Source organism: Sturnus vulgaris, chromosome 15, assembly GCF_052056855.1.
Source record: "Sturnus vulgaris isolate bStuVul1 chromosome 15, bStuVul1.hap1, whole genome shotgun sequence".
NCBI lineage: Eukaryota > Metazoa > Chordata > Aves > Passeriformes > Sturnidae > Sturnus > Sturnus vulgaris.
Genome location: NC_142257.1, coordinates 6,200,543 through 6,215,977, shown reverse-complemented (window position 1 = coordinate 6,215,977; position 15,435 = coordinate 6,200,543). Strand labels below are relative to the sequence as shown.

The following is a 15,435-nucleotide window of genomic DNA, read 5'->3' as shown; positions in this document are numbered from 1 at the left end:
CTGGAGGAGAGGAAACAATGAATTGCATCTCTGAACTTCTTCCATCCTCCCCGGATCCCATAGTGTCAACCTTATTGGCTAAGGAAGCACAGAGTCAATATTTTTGACAATATTCTTGTCCAGCGTTTTTTACCCTGCTCTCTCTCATTGCACTCTCCACTGCGGTTGTTTTATTTTTGCCTCTCTTGATTTCCACCTCTACTCCTTTGTGGCATGACCTTTCCACATCTTTAAGTTCATGCTCTTCATTCTGTGTCTTTGATACAGTCGTAAGCAGTTTTGTAGTTTCTTTTCCTTCCTCAGTCCCTCTGGAATAGATATCACTCACTCAGGTCATAATTTCTTCTCCTTCTATAGATTCCAGCTCCACTTCTCCACCCTGCTGTTGTAACTAAGGTCCCTCAGTCCCAGACTGACTCTGTGCATCCCTGTCTCAAGCTCTGCATGCCTTTGTAGTGATCCTTTGGTGGGCTGCTCTCAGCAGTTAAATGCATTTTCTGATATTCTCCCTCTCTCTCTCTCTGCTGTTGCTGAAGCTTTTTTGGTGAATTTAACCTCGTGCCCTGGATATCTGAGCAAGGTGAATGGGAACATTCTCATCCCTGTCTCAACGCCCAGGGAAATGGTCTGGTGAGAAATGGAGATGTTTTCTGCAGTATCAATGCCAGGATTGTGCTGCCATGTGGAATATTGCTCTGGGAGGGGCAAGAGCCAGGGCAGCTGCTCCTTTATTGTATTTTGGTTTGTGCCCTTTGCCTCTTCTCCTGACTCCAGGCACCACTGAGGAGAGTTTGGCCCTGCCATCTGTATTTCCTCCCTCAGCTATCAATACACATTGATGAGGTGTCCCTGAGTGCTCTCATCTCCAGGCTTAACCAGCCCAGCTCCCTCAGCATTCCCTTGTCCCTAGAGTCCCTTGGGCATCTTCCTGCCCTTTGCTGGACACCCTCCAATACATTCACACCTTTCTTGTTCTGGGGAGTCCAGCAGTGACACAGGACTCCAGATGTGTGTCACCAGTGCTGACTAGAGGGGAGTGACATCTGCCTGGAGCTGCTGGCACTGCCCTGCTGGCACAGCCTGTGGTGCTGCTGACTGCCTTGCCATGGGGGCACATTTGCTGGCTCACATTCAGCTTGTCCACCAGGACAGCACTGCATGCTTCAGTGTCTTTCCATTTAATTTGTGTCATTAGTGTTTCTTCTGGCTGCTGGAGCCATTTCTGTTTGCATTAGAGTGTTCCAGTTTTCACTGAGTATTTATCAGATAGCAATTTGATGTGAAATGGGCAAAAGCTGATTGAAGGGCCAAGGCAATTCTCTCTCTCATCATCTTCCAGAATAAGCACTGCTGTTGTAAGCTCCAAAAACACCTGTGAATGAAAGAATGTTCTTAAATTCTTGGATGACTTCCAGCATCTATCTGTGGGGAAGATAATCTTTCTGTGAAGAAAGGATGGAAGCCTGTATGTATACAAAGGTGACATTAAACTGAGCTCCCCTTCCACTCACATTTGTTAATAATCCATTGCATGTGTTTCAGAGGCTTAAAGGACCTCTGTGAATTTCTTCCTGGGAAAAGGAGCCTTGCACAAGATGGTTTTTTAGGCCCTAAAGACGAGCAAATCTTCCTCAAATATTTTGAATCATTGATGGGTATTTGTTCCAAGCTTTAATCATTCCTGTCATACCAGTCTCGTTTTCACACAGGTGACAGTTCCTCGTGGCAGGAGGGTGACACAGTGGCACTTTCACATCAGAATGGAGATGTCTCAGCACAGTGGAAATCCCCAGGGTTTACTTGAGAGTGATTTAGATCCTCCGAACAGTGATAGGATCATAGGAGAATTTGCTTCTGAAACAACTAAAAGGGCTTTCCAAGGTCCTTCAGAGGACTGTTGATTCAGACTTCCACATTGTACATGGTAATCATTTCTCTGAGCAAAATTTCAGAGAATTGCAGCCTCTTCAGCAATCCCTTTTCTATCCTGTTGTCTTTGATAAACAGGCTGCTCAGCAGACATGGAACAAATTGCCCAACCTTTTTCCTCTGCCTGTGGCAATCCTCAGGTGATCCCACATTCCCCTCTCCCAGCACCACCAGAAAATCCCTGTGTTGCTCTCCAATGAAAAAAAATCCCAGCCAGCAAATGAGAAGTTTCTTGCTGTGGAGGGCCAGCAGCAGGTGGATTACACCCTGAAAATCCCCTGCCAGTTCTTGGAAAATAGGATTTAGATCTTTGTATAAAGGCAACTTTTATTAAGCAAACTGCTATCCAGTTGGCTCCCTGGAGTGCTCAGCTACATGAATTGAGGAAGCTTTTAGCCAGGAAATTGGAGGGACACGGTGATCTGTCACAGGCTTAAAACCCTGCCAGTGCCCCTGGGGGTGATGCTTCTATACAGATGCAGGGAAAAATCCATATGTACTCCAAGCAATGAGGAGGGGAGCATGGCTGCCAGGTGATTTTATTTCCATTTAAAATCAAAAGCAAAGTCCTTAATTTATCATGAGGTACTTTTGGGTGGTCAACTAAGAGGACCTGAGGCCTATAAAACTGCAGCTTTCTGTATTTACCCATATGATGGTTTTGTTTGACATGACTGCTTTCCAAAATATTGACAGTAACTTGCTGCTGGTAGGAAGGTTTAGGAAGGAACTGAGCAACAGTCTTGTTTCTGAGGGCAGAAGTGAAGAAGGTTTGGCCATTACCTGGGGAAAAACTACATGTGCATGCATGTGTATTGCATATTTTAGAAGAAACACCTGTGGCTTAGGTGCACATCACTGCTCGGATAGACCTCATGAACACAACCTTTGGGCTTAGTCTGATCATACTCCTCACAGAAATGAAAAAGCCTGAACGTTGTCATCCTCTGCCATTTGCCAATGGCTCCAGTGGCCCAGCTGGAGACCTGAAATCTCTGGGCTATGGCACACTTGACACCTTTTATGGGATCATGTTTGTCTGTGCTGACATGGTTATGGAATTTAGAGCTACCAAATTGGCATAAATCAGAGATTTATGGCATGATCAGAGATCCTCTTATTGGTTGTGCTTCTCTAACAGAGTTGAGAGCTGTTTGCACTGAGTAGTAGTTGATCTGGTCCTGGAAATCTTGAATGTCATGGATAAAGTCAGCAGAGAACTGAGACTTCTCCAGAGTTGGAGCCTGAGTCCAGACAAAGATCATCTGAGCTCGGGGAGATAAGTTCTAGTTGCAGGGGAAAAAAAGGGGGCCTTTAAACTAAACTTTATTTTTAAATTTTTTTTTTCTCTTGTGGCATTTGGGCCTTTCTGTCCTTGTCCAGAGGGAAGGGTGCTCTGGAGGGATGGATGATGTGCCAGCTTTGCTGCTCAGCATGTGGGGCTGGTGAGGACTGGTGGACAGCACTGAGGCCACAGCAGCACTGCAGTCACCTCCCTCCTGATTAATGGGAGCAGACAGGGACCAAATGGGTCATAAATGTGGCCCTGAGCTGCAGGGGAGGTGCACCCTGTGATGGAGCCTGAGGGGCTTGTCCTGACATCATCTGGATGGGGGAGCCTGCTGGATGGCTGACGTGGGGTCAGGGAAAGGCTGAGACACACAAAGTTGTCTCAGAAATGCCTCTGGGTGTCACAGCTCAGACACAGCCAGTGACACCCCTGTCTGCTCTCATCCCTGTGGAGAGACAAGGCTCAGCAGAGCCACCTGGACATGGCCTGAGTTTGTTTTTGTGTGCCTTGCTGGACCCTGCCTTGCTGGACCCTGCTGTGCAGCTCCCCACAGCTCCCCCAGGCCATTGCTGCCTGCAAACAATAATTGCACATTATCCTCTCCCTGCAGAGGTGCAGCCAGGCTGGAGATTGCCCTTAGTGTATGGAAAAGAGGGGTAGAAGGTGATTTTTGAGTTAATGAGACCTTACAAAAACAAAGCTTTCTTAGCAAAGATAATACGAATGTTCTTTGTTCCCCTCCCTGTCTCCCAGTGCTCCCTTCTTCCCATTCCAGGTGTTCCTGTTTCTGGAAAGACATTTATCATTTCTCCATCTCTGACAGTAGATTTTCCCCCCCCCTCTCTTGCTCTCTCATTTTATCTTGCCCAAGGGGTCTGTGCTACCTTTTATTAGCTGACACTTCACTTCTGCAGATGGAAATGACACTAATGGAATGTGGCTGAGGCTTTATTACAGAAATGCTATTCGCCCTGCACAAGCAAACTTCCAAATAATCCCGCAGGAAAGGAATAAACCTTGAAGGCAGCTGCAGGAGCTGCAGATGAAGACAGGAGAAGGGACTGATGAGTTAAGAAAGGAAAAAGAATTAAGGAAGGGGAATAAACAGGCTAGGACATATACTTTTGTGTCCAAAAAGAAAGCAAAGGTAGTTTAACTGAGAATCAACTGCATTTAATGTCGAAGTTGCTGGCAGAGGTGAGAAGATGGGGCAGTGACAGCCCTCTGCCTGGCTGTCACTCCTGTCATTGCCCCAGCTTCCTGCTGAAATGCTGTGCCAGTAAAATAACTGCTAAGGATGGTGGATGCTGTTCTGTAAGATTTGGTTTGTGCTACTGTGAACAAGCAAAGGGTTTTCAAGCCAGAGGGTTGTCTCACCAAACAGGGCTGTGCTGAGCCAAGGTGACAGGCCTGGGTCTTTTTGCTTTTCCTGAGCATGAAATCCCACCTGTGACACACCGAGAGGTGACCTCACTGTGTCCTTGCACTCTGGTCTCCTCTCTTCCAACTTTAGTGAGGCCAGACCATATACCTGCACCATGAGGAGATGGTAACACTTGCAAAGGACCCCTGAGAGCTGTTTTTGAATCCTGCCCCTTGGCTGTTGCCAACTCAAAACCCCAGGACATAATGAAAGCCAAATGGTTGCAGAGATAAAGTGCCAGAAGAGAGAGAACAAACATCTGGGAAGGGAGGAGGGCGGCTGACTGGGAAGACTCAGAGAAGGGGAGAGGAGTGACATTTGCTCAGTAGCAGCCTCTGTGGTTGTTTTTCTGTGTTATTGATGCTTGCTTTTCCCTCCCATTTTATTTTCGTGGTGTGTCTATTACCTCTATGGCTCATTAGGCAACAAGATGCTAATACTGCCTGTAAAGCTGCAGGATAGATAACCCCCCTCCTCTGTTCTTCTCTGTGCCTTTTTTCTTTATTAGATATCTATTTTTGCTTTGTTTTGTTTTGTTTCCTCTCCATGTCATCATCTTCCCCTGTCTCCTTCATTCATAGTGAAGCTCAAAGGAGAATGATTTCAGCAGTTGGAAACTTTCTTTGCTCTCTCTTTCTCCTGCTGTAGGAATTTATTCCATCTCTTAAACCAGTTAACCAACCCTATATAAAAAAAACCAAGAAAACAAACCCAGCTGTGACCTATTGAGAGATGTTACATTGGGGAATGATTCTATCAGGAGTAGCCTGTGTATTGACCAGCTTGAATTGGCAGGAGACACAGATGGGGGACAGGAGTTAATTAACCCAGATTCAAAGACGCCACAGAAACAGAAACACTGGTGTTGATCCACAGCAGAAAAGGCAACACAAGCAGCCAGTTTGTGGCTGGTTCTCCCTGCTCACTTGTTGGCTCCCAGACTAGCTGGCTCACTCCTTGTGGAAGGCAGCCAGTGCCAAATGGCCTCCTCTTCCCTGTGACCCTGGCTCCTTCCAGAGCAGCCACCAGCCAGTGGAGGGTTGGCCTGTGGGGATGTGTGTGCAGTCACCCCCACACATCCATCATCTCTGTGCCTCTGATCGCAGATGAGAATTTTATTTATAGCACAACCTTTCTTTCTTCCTTCATCAAAGCACTTAAGGGTGTTGTACATCATCATCATAAAACCCATTACAATAAAATATTACCTCTAGAATCTTTGAAAATGAAAGCCAGGCAGAGGGAGCTCAGAGAAAGTGGGAAAAGCAAGGGCAGGAGTAGAGAGTGGGCATTTTACATATCTGAGGTGCCAGAAAGGCCATATTGCAGGTGGAGCCTGGGGAATCACATAAAGGTCTTGAGAGTCTTGCAGAAATGGGGTTAGACAGAAGCAGGCAAAGCTTGGACAAAAATGGACAGGATGGTATGGATTGGTTCACTGGATTTATGCACCCTAAATCTGGGAAGAGTTTGGAGCAACGTCTGGTGCTTGGAGTGAGACTGTTCCTCTCCCCAGTCTCCTCCCCACCTTTGTCCAGTAAATTCTTCCTTGTGGGAAGGGCTGTGGTGAGTGTGAGGAAGGAGCTTGAATCTTTTTCACATCCAAGACCCCACCATGGTATAAGTGGCAGCAGATGTGGGCTGTGATGGTGGGAGGTATGAACAGATGGGGACTAGACCTGGCCTGAACTCCCTTTTTCATTTTTTCCTGCTATTTTGTTTCCTACTTTTCCCTTCCTCCTATTTCTTGAAATCTTTTGTGGATGAAAGCAAACTTTCATTTTCTGTTTATAGAGCTATTCTTTGGTGTTGTTCAGGCTCTTTTGCACATCTCCCTAGAGCAGTGTGGTTTTTTTGTTTGTTGTTTAGGCTCAAAATTACACAGGCAGCTTAGTCTCCCTCGTCCTCCTCTCCTGTTCTACCCAGACATGTTTATCCCCAAAGCCCAGCACTGTGCTCTTGATCATTTTGGGTAGCTTGAGTCTGGCTGTACATCCCCAACTGGAGTCTGCCCACAGCAGAGGCAGTGCTTGTTCATTGTGCAGTCATGAAGAGACACCAGAGAATGTGCTGACCTTGTGATAATTAATGGATTGTGGGGTAATGGTTCTGTGTGACGCATTACAGAAACGGGATCCAACACTTCTACATTTAGGGTAATTGAAAATCTGAGACATTTATTATTTTGGGCACACTACAGTAACTTTGGTCTTCAAATCTTAAATTAATCATTTCAGACATTTACAGGAAGAAAACAAGGGGCTGAAGAATAAGGGAGATTCAGGCAGTCCATGGGCTGGTCACCCCAAGGAAAGGCTCTACTGCTGTGTGCTATTCCTCTGAGAGACCTGGGGAACTGCTGCTGGATCAGCAAACCATGGACCTGGTGTGGTGTGCTGGCCAGAGTCTCCTCAGTCAGTAAAAAGCTCCACAGGACAATGCCTGTGGAGAAAGAGCATCAAAAAACCACGGGGGCTGAGGAAACTCAGCCACTCTTCTTTGCTGTATCCCAGAGCTGTGACTCCAACCACTGCTCAAAAGTCTCTCTCCAGCTTGTGCCTCATGGGCCCTGTGGTGGTGAAGCTGCTGGAGTACAGATGGGAGTTTGCCACAGTTCAAACATTCTGTGACTTTTCCCAGAGAGCAGAGCATCTTTTGGGGCAGGTTTGTCCCTCACTGGTGATGTTTGGGCTGCTCCCATTGCAGTGCCCAGAGCAATCCCTGGAGTGGCTGCTGCATCCCTGAGCACCAGCCTGGCTCCCTGAGCACCTTGCAGGGGTTGCTCAGGTGAGCAGAGACAATTTTCTGTGAGAATCACTTTGCCAGTTGAGTGCTCTGGTGTGGAACAACCCATCATTATGGTCTCACCTGTTATTTGTGTGTACAGCAGGTTGCACAATTAAGGGGAGAGCTCTGTAATAACCAGTCCTAAGTAAAGAGATTGTAACCAGGCTAATAGAATCCATTTCCCTCAGCTGCTCCATTATAGCACTGCCCCAGACTGAGCTTTTGCTTCACAAAGAATGAACCACATTAATTTTCACTCTGTTATTTCAAAACAAGCAGACAAACAACTGCTTGCTTCAGCCTTCTCCTCCCACTCACTTGTGAGAATGGGAGGGGGTGGCACAGAGTGGTAGAAAATAAAAAAAAAAGGGGGAAAAAGACAAATACAGGGGAAACAAAGAAGAGCGCTAGAAAACTTGAAATCCCTATGAAAGATATTTTTCAATGCTCTGCTTCCTTCCCTGTCCATAACATGTTAGGCACAGTGTACTCCTGATGAGAATAACTGTGACTTTTCTTTGGTGAGAGAAAAGTCAATGGTGGGAGCAGGGAGAATTCAAGCATCTAAATGTAGGGAATGCAACAGTGTGCTCCACCCAGGAACCCAGGCTTCATGTGTAGTTGTGCTGATCTTGAGAGAAGTGTGTTTCTCCTGTAGCTATAGAGGGAGGCAAAGATTATTGCCTGTAACCCCCAAGAGCACAGAGAAGTCCTACTGGAGTTTCCTGTTTAACTTTTCTTTTGTCTGCCTTTATTTCCTCTTTCAATCCTTTAAAGTGTGGTCAAATGATTGTTTCATTCTCCTCTGGATGGATTTAATCTCTAATTAGACAGTTTTCTCCTTTCAGCTGCCACGGACGAGGTTACAAATCTCAGATTTGAAATGAGAGTGGTGATAACAAAGGTGGTGCCATGCCAGAGATTGGGCTTGTTGCCTTTCAGGCTGACTGGAAAAGTCAAAGAGAAAATAAATGTAAACAGCAACACTGTGGTGTCCTTGAGCAGCTGAGAGGAAAGAGCCTTGGCCAGGACCATTGGCTCAGTGGGGTGACAAGAAGATTCGCTCCTGCAATTCCTTTCCCCTTTGTTCACATTTCATTTGCAGTTTCTGAGTGAGATTCCCAAATGCTTCCTAAACCAAGATATACTGGGATTTTATGGTCAGTATTGCCTCATGCAAGATTGACAGTTGTTTCACTCCTCTGCAATGCTAGCCTCTCTTAAATTGGTGTTGTTATTCCTAAGGGCCTGCTGTGCTTTCTCTATTCTGAAATAAGCCCTTGCTAAAGTCAGTTCTTGTACCTAAAATTTCCCAGGCGCTTATTAAATGATTCCTGTCAATAATATTTACAGGTTTGCAAGATGCAGCAAAGAGTGCTATTTCCTTCCAGCCATATCTGCCTCTCCCACAGCACATGATAAGGAGTCAAGGACAAATAGACAGATAGTCTGAAGTCTGGCTTGATCAGTGTATCTGTACTAAATGTTCCTGCTCCTGCCTGGAAATGACAGTCCAATTTCATGAATCTGAAGTCTGACACCTCCCACAGGCACTACTTCACTTGTTGTTTCTTTCCTTTTGATTTCTCTTTGAAAATCCCAGTTTGTTTCATGGTCAGAGAACCCTGTCTTTGGTCCCCTCTGTTCATCAGAGCCCTTCATAACCTGGCATAGGATGAAAGGGCTGTATAGATAATTTATGAGAAATCAGTAATTGAATCTTGGCTGTTCCCATAAATCATATCACCCAGCTATCAAACAGCTGTGGGTAGCGTAACATATTCCAAAACCTGCATAATTGACGACTCCCTTGCAATAGTCCAGCACACATAACTTGTGATTTTTTCCTTCCTCTCAACAATATTTTGAAGTTTTCAGTGAAGAAAGCTCAGTACCTGAGCAGACCTGCAAAATGAATGGCCAAAGTCGTTAAGGAAAAGATGCTGATAAAAGGAGAATGTAATCCAAATTGATGGGTAAAATGAATCCTTCATGCTTTTTCTTAAAGCGATTGGGAATGATGAAAGCACCTGAGGAAGGAAGCTTTATCTCTGAGGCTGGTTTATGGGTGGTGTTTATGCAACAGAGACGTGCCTATGAAAATGGGATGTAAGGGAAGGTGTTACAGACAGGAGAGCATCACTCGCCTCGAGGCTCCTGCTGAAACCCTCCCTGCAGCAAATCCTGAAGGCAGATCCTCACCCTCTGTGGGCTGAGGTCAAGTGCCAGTGACATGCTTCAAATTTATTACATCCAGGTCCTGATTGGGATCTGAATGCTGGGGCCTGTAGAGGCAGCTCATGCTTTTGTAAAATGCTGTTTCCTTCTCCACCCGAGACACTGCAGGAGCCCAGGTAAACTAAAGAGGCCAAGAAGGATGAGAAAAACCATGGCTGAGTGTTCTGCACTGGGGAGACACAGACTTGGACTTTGATAGAATCTCCCTGGGTGTAATCTGGCTGTGAAAGCAACTCCTGACTTCACCTGCTGTGGATTCTGGGGCTCAGCCTGCAGCCCCCGTGGCCACGCATGGCCAGGCAGACAGGCTGTTACAGCAAGAGCTTTTCTGCTGTTTGCTAGCAAGGAAAGAAGCATTTTTGTACCCTGGCTAACCCTGACTACACAGCCTAGGGCTGTGTGCTTTGTGGCTGAGCCTGTAACAGTGTCTGCAGCTGTCATAGAAACCTGCAGGCTGTCTTGTGCACTAGAGCTGCTGTAGAAAATGATGCTCTGTTTTGGCAGAAAAGAGGTCCTGCAAGCCAGGACCAAAGCACATCGAGTGATGTGTGACTTTTCCCATCCATTTAATGAAGGTGTTTGCTGAGGCCTGTTGGAAACGTATGGCAGATTTACAGGATTCAGAGAGACATGGTAATAAACTGTTTGGTGTGTGCTGCTGCTGCTCACTGGATGTTTGCTTAAACCCACAATACTGCTGTTTCAACACAGAGCAACCTGCATAAATTACCCCATTTTTCCTGAGGGAAAAATTATTTTCTTTACATTTCACAGCTCTTTAGTACTGGAGACCGAGAGACCTGAGGTCAATTTACCTTGCAAAAGCCCTTTCAGGGTGGGCCCTCACTACATTTTTAGGGGGCCTATTTTAAGGGACTCTCCTGATCATCCCCTCCTGGTGCTTTTTTTGCACTGGGGAGTGGAGTGTGAGGCAGAAGGGGAGCAAAGTCCATCTGGGAAAAGGACAGAGCTTTATCCCAGCAAGGCTCTCTCCATCTGGTTGGTTGTAAATGTGACACAGTGAACCCTGGAACTGAACTGCTCCATACAGGGACTCTGTAACCTAAGTTTGGGATGAAAACTTCAAAAGTCAGCTTAAAAAAATTGGCTACTCTTTTCATGAGGTACTGACCAAAAAAGGAGCTCCCAAAGAGATTATTAGTTGCCCATACTTAGCCATAATTCAGCCTGGAGTGATGTGAGGTTCCAGTATGCTGTGGACTCTCGGATCAGATGCAGCTGCAGCATCTCCTCTGCCATGGCCCAGGACACCTGCTCAAGAAGGTGTCCTTTTACCTGCTATTTGCTCATTCTTCTTGTGGGTGCTTTGTTCACTGCCACTGAAATGGCACTTAAATGGAAAATCAGACAGGTGCTCTGAGGTTTGGGGATCTGTCCTAAGATTTAATTGAAAAGTTTTTGTTAAATTTGTTTGCTTGTGTTTAAAATGAGAAAAATCCCCTGAAGGGAATAAGACTTTTATATTCTACCACTACTGAAGAATTTACCTGCTCTGAATTTTAAGTTCAGGGTTTGGTTGTTTGCTTTAGTTGCAGGGAAGCCATACACATATTTTCTGTTTCCCTGGGCCATCACAAAGCACTGGGTCCACTGTCCCCTCCAAGTGCTGCTGCAGAGCTGCCTCATCCTGACTCTGTTTCCAGAGAAGTTTTCATAAATTCACTCCTATCTTTGAGCTTCCTCTGGGGACGAACCCTGTGACCTGTCCTAACCTCTCCTCTCAGCAGAGCACAAATGTGGGATGCCAACCTTAACAAAGAGATCACAAAACTTTGTTAAACGAGGTGACTCAACAAGAACAAACGAAGTGGAAAACTCCGAGTGACACTCCATGGTCTATTTGTGTGTCCATGGGAATTACAGGGGTTTCAATACCAGCCTAAAATACTCTCCTGAAGAGAGCTGGGGAGGGTTTGAACTGCAGCTACCAAAATCATGGGGGGGGAAGCACCACATCTCCAGGGAGAAGAGGGAATCCAGAGGTGAGGAGCAGCACTGCCAGATGCTCTCCACAGCCACAGCTGTGGTGCACATCACCCAGGAGTGATCACTGCAGCCTGCTCCCCTCTGCAGCAGAGCTGTGCCTGCAGAGCCCACAGCGATGCTGTGATCACTCCTGGCTTGCCTCTCCTATCTCAGACCCTCCCAGAAAAGTTAGCTTGAGTCTAATGATAGCTTATCTAGTTATTATAATTAGGTATATAATCATTAATAACCTGCCTTAATTACAGGTTTTCTTCTAATGTAAAAGATTCCAATTAAGGTTCATTACATGGAAAATCTGTGGAGTCTGTTATTTCACTCCTAAGATCATCCAGAACAAAGAGAGCACATGCAGAAGCTAAGTTTCTTTTAAGGGCTGTATTTAATTAATTCCAGCTTCTGAAACAATTAATGGATTTACTCATAATATCTCTGGAAATTCCTGCTCTTCTCTAGAGAGACAGTGCCATGAGCTCAGAGAAGATAGGCTGCCATTTCTTACACATTACTGAGAACCAAAATTTTAAATACACTGTGGAGCTCATCTTGGGAATTTTATACTGGTGGCTTTGCCTGAAAAGACTGAAAATTCCCCCAGGGTAAAGAAGGTGGGTCCCTGGTACTACCACAAGCAAATCTCTCTTAGAGTTGCCTGGGAGCTTCCTATCCCCCTGGACTGAGCAGGAGGGAGGGTCCTTGGCACAGTGACAGGGATCACATGCCATCACCTGCCGCCCTAGGGACAAATCCAATGCTTAGGATGGAGAAGACATTTGCTTCCTTCAGCCAACCACTGCCTGCAGCAGAGAAAGCACAGCGTGGTTGGCCAGCTTTCCTCACCTGAAGGAGCACCTTGGCATCTTTTCCCACCCTTTGCTCCTGGAGCACTGGCTGTCTGCAGGTTTGCCGTGGGGAAATGTGGCCAGTCCCTCTCCAGTGAGGAGGCAGAGGGGTCTCTCCTGGTCCTCACACTGAGCAGACTGGAGCTCTCTGCTGCACCACACACTGTCTATAATGCCTCGGGTTGTTCTTTAATCTCCCTTTGTGTCTTCTCCCCCTCAATGAAAATTGCTCCTTCTCTCAATAAAGTGTGGAGAAGGCTTCAGACAATGTTTTACTGATCAGCTGCTTCGCTGGGGCAGTGAAGCCAAGTGCTCCACACATACACATCCAAAGGGAGGAGGCAGACTCGTTTGTCTCTTATAATGAGGAAAGACAGATGCTTCCATCACTTTTAAGGGGAAGTTTTTGTTTTACATTGCTTTCAGCCTCATTGACAGAAAACTCTTCTGAGAAACTGAATCTATATCCTGGCAGTTTTCCCTTTTCTAGTTCTTGATTAACCACAGACAAAGTCTGAAGACTGGTAGTTTCTCAGCCAGCCATTGATAATTTCCTAAATAGACAACATCTATGGGTGAGGGATGAGGTGGAAGGGTTTCATTACTTCTTTCATAACCTTTTAATATTTAATATTTTTTGTATCATGGCTTGCTGAACCCTATAGGAATCTATAGGAATGCTTATACTTTTTTTTTCTTGGAGCTTAATGCTTTGCAATAATGTTCCTCCTCATTAGGAGGCTGGTAAAAGCTTGGCTCTTGCATTTTCTGCTGTGTGCTGTGGAGCAAAATGCAGTATTTCATGGCCCTTTTCTTGACCTTGTGTCAAATTAGGGGAAGAGATGAAAGGCTGATGCAGCTCCTCCTGAGCAAGGATGAAATTTAGCCTCATGTTCCCAAGTCAGGAATTGGATCAGCATTCTCAATAGAGTCCTGTAATATTTGTGTGTGCAAGTGGCTATTCTGGACACAGATGAGGTTCAGAGAATGGTTCCAGGACAAGATCTGAGGCTGGATTTAGGGTTTTAATAGCAACTATTGAAGTGCTGCTCTGGTGTGGCTGAGCTGGAAAGTCCGACGATTCTTCGAGATCTATTTTCGACCTAGGAAATAATTGGAAACCGTGCTCTGAAGAGCTACACTAGGTGATGTAAATCCTAGATGACTAGAAAGCCAAAGGATTGGGGAAAGCCCCAAAAAAGCATGGTTTGCCGGGCTCTCTGTGGCAGCAGCTGCCTCCGGGCTGATGCTGAGCGGTGCTGCAGCTGGGGATGGGGCAGCAGCTCGGGAAGGTGCCTGAGGGATGGGATGTGCCCAGGAATGCTGCCTGAGCGGTGCTGAGCAGCTCCAGGGCGTTCTCTGCCCTGTCACAGGGCAGCTGGGGGGATTGGCCGCAGCACTTTGCAGGACACGGAGCAAACCTCTGCAGTGCAGTGTCCTGGGGCAGCTGTGCCACCGCTGTTCTCGTCTGCAAACAGTGCAAGCATGCCTTTCCTCCTGAAGCTGGAAGGAAGCCTTGGGCAAAGCTTCAGCTCTCTGGGGAGCTGCATCCTCCCCAGGCAGCCGGGCACTCAGGTGCTGAAGTATTATCAACCCAGACAAAGGACAGATTGTTTCCCTTATTAGCCTGCTTTCCCCCAAATCTGTGCTGTGCAGTGATCCTCCTCTCAGTCTGCAAGGAGCCTCACCCATTGGGAGTGCTCTGCTGTGACATCTACATGACATTTTCTCCAGGGGTTGTAGCTTAACCTCCAGTCCCGACTCACCTGATTTCCCACAACGCTTAAAACCAGGGTTAAACTGCTCTACCTTTATCCAAACAAAACCTTCCTGCTCTTCAACCTGTCTGGTGCTGTCTTGCACTCTTGTTTCTGCTATACAGGTCTTGGTGACTCAAGACACTGTATTTAAACCTAGTGATGAAAAATGTTATAGATGCAGGTCTCTGAGTTGTTCTCCAAACTTCTGCTCTTTTTACATCCTCATTTTCTCCTCTCCTGGCTCCACCAAGTTCCCTGCCCCTTCTCCAGTTCTCTGCTTCTACCTCTGGAAGGATTCCTTATTCTGTCTGGTCATAAACCCACAAAAGTTTCTCATTTGGGGGCTTTCCAGCTTCTGTTTCCTTTATTGTTCCATGTCTCTTTTTCTAAAAAACAAAAGGGAAAGAGATTAAAACCATTAAGAAAGTCTCTCTGGGTGTAGACCAGCATTTTCAAAAGCATCTCTAGTCATGAGACCTCTACGTCTTGTGGGTTCAGCAGAGGATTTCCCCACCCAGTTCTCTCTATCACCTGTGGAAAAGCATTGCATGTTTAACTCCCAGGCAGGAATTCTTCAGTCAGTGACCCAGAGAACAGAGTCATGCTTAAGCAGGGAGTGAACTGACTTCCAGCAAAAAACAAGGAGCCTGGATATTGCCTTAATGGCATGTCAGGGTTATTTTGTCACAAGCCTTTTCCATCCTGTTACAATGCAGATCTCCATATCTACATCGCAGGGCAAGCAGCAGCCCAATTTCATCTCTATCTGTTTCCATGTCTCTGCTCTCCTCTAAAATGATCCAGGATTTAATTGTAGTGTGGAGAGCAGATTTCCTGCCAAGATGGCTGAAAAAAATACTGGAGAGGGTGGCTCTGGATGGGATCTCCTCTCAGGACAATTTGTCTGTGCCATGGGGAGAGCTGCAGGTGATGGACGAGAAATGAGCTGGCAGAGGTTGAGCTCTCCTCTGTACCTCCTCTCATCTCTTCTAGTTCATTAATTTATTGAATACATCCATCTATGCTTGGACTTGGTGGTAAAATAAGAGCAGAGCATTGTCTCACCATGTGCAGCTATGCCTTGTGTGATGTTGACTTTATTTCCCTGTATACATTCTAATATGAGGTAAACTGGGAGTATTTATAACTTGAATCAAAGAA

General features: G+C 46.1%; 1 long non-coding RNA gene across 13 annotated transcripts in view; it reads left to right on the top strand.

Annotated features, from left to right (window-relative positions):
• LOC148221964 (uncharacterized) overlaps positions 1–15,435 on the top strand; it is a 167,711-nt gene that overhangs the window by 42,646 nt on the left and 109,630 nt on the right. The window contains exons 6-7 of one of the 13 annotated variants that reach the window (XR_015806959.1): positions 537–630; positions 1,340–1,465. The exons of the other annotated variants lie outside the window; for them this stretch is intronic. This is a non-coding gene — a long non-coding RNA (uncharacterized LOC148221964). The remainder of the gene's footprint in view (positions 1–536; positions 631–1,339; positions 1,466–15,435) is intronic. 13 annotated transcript variants of the gene reach the window in all.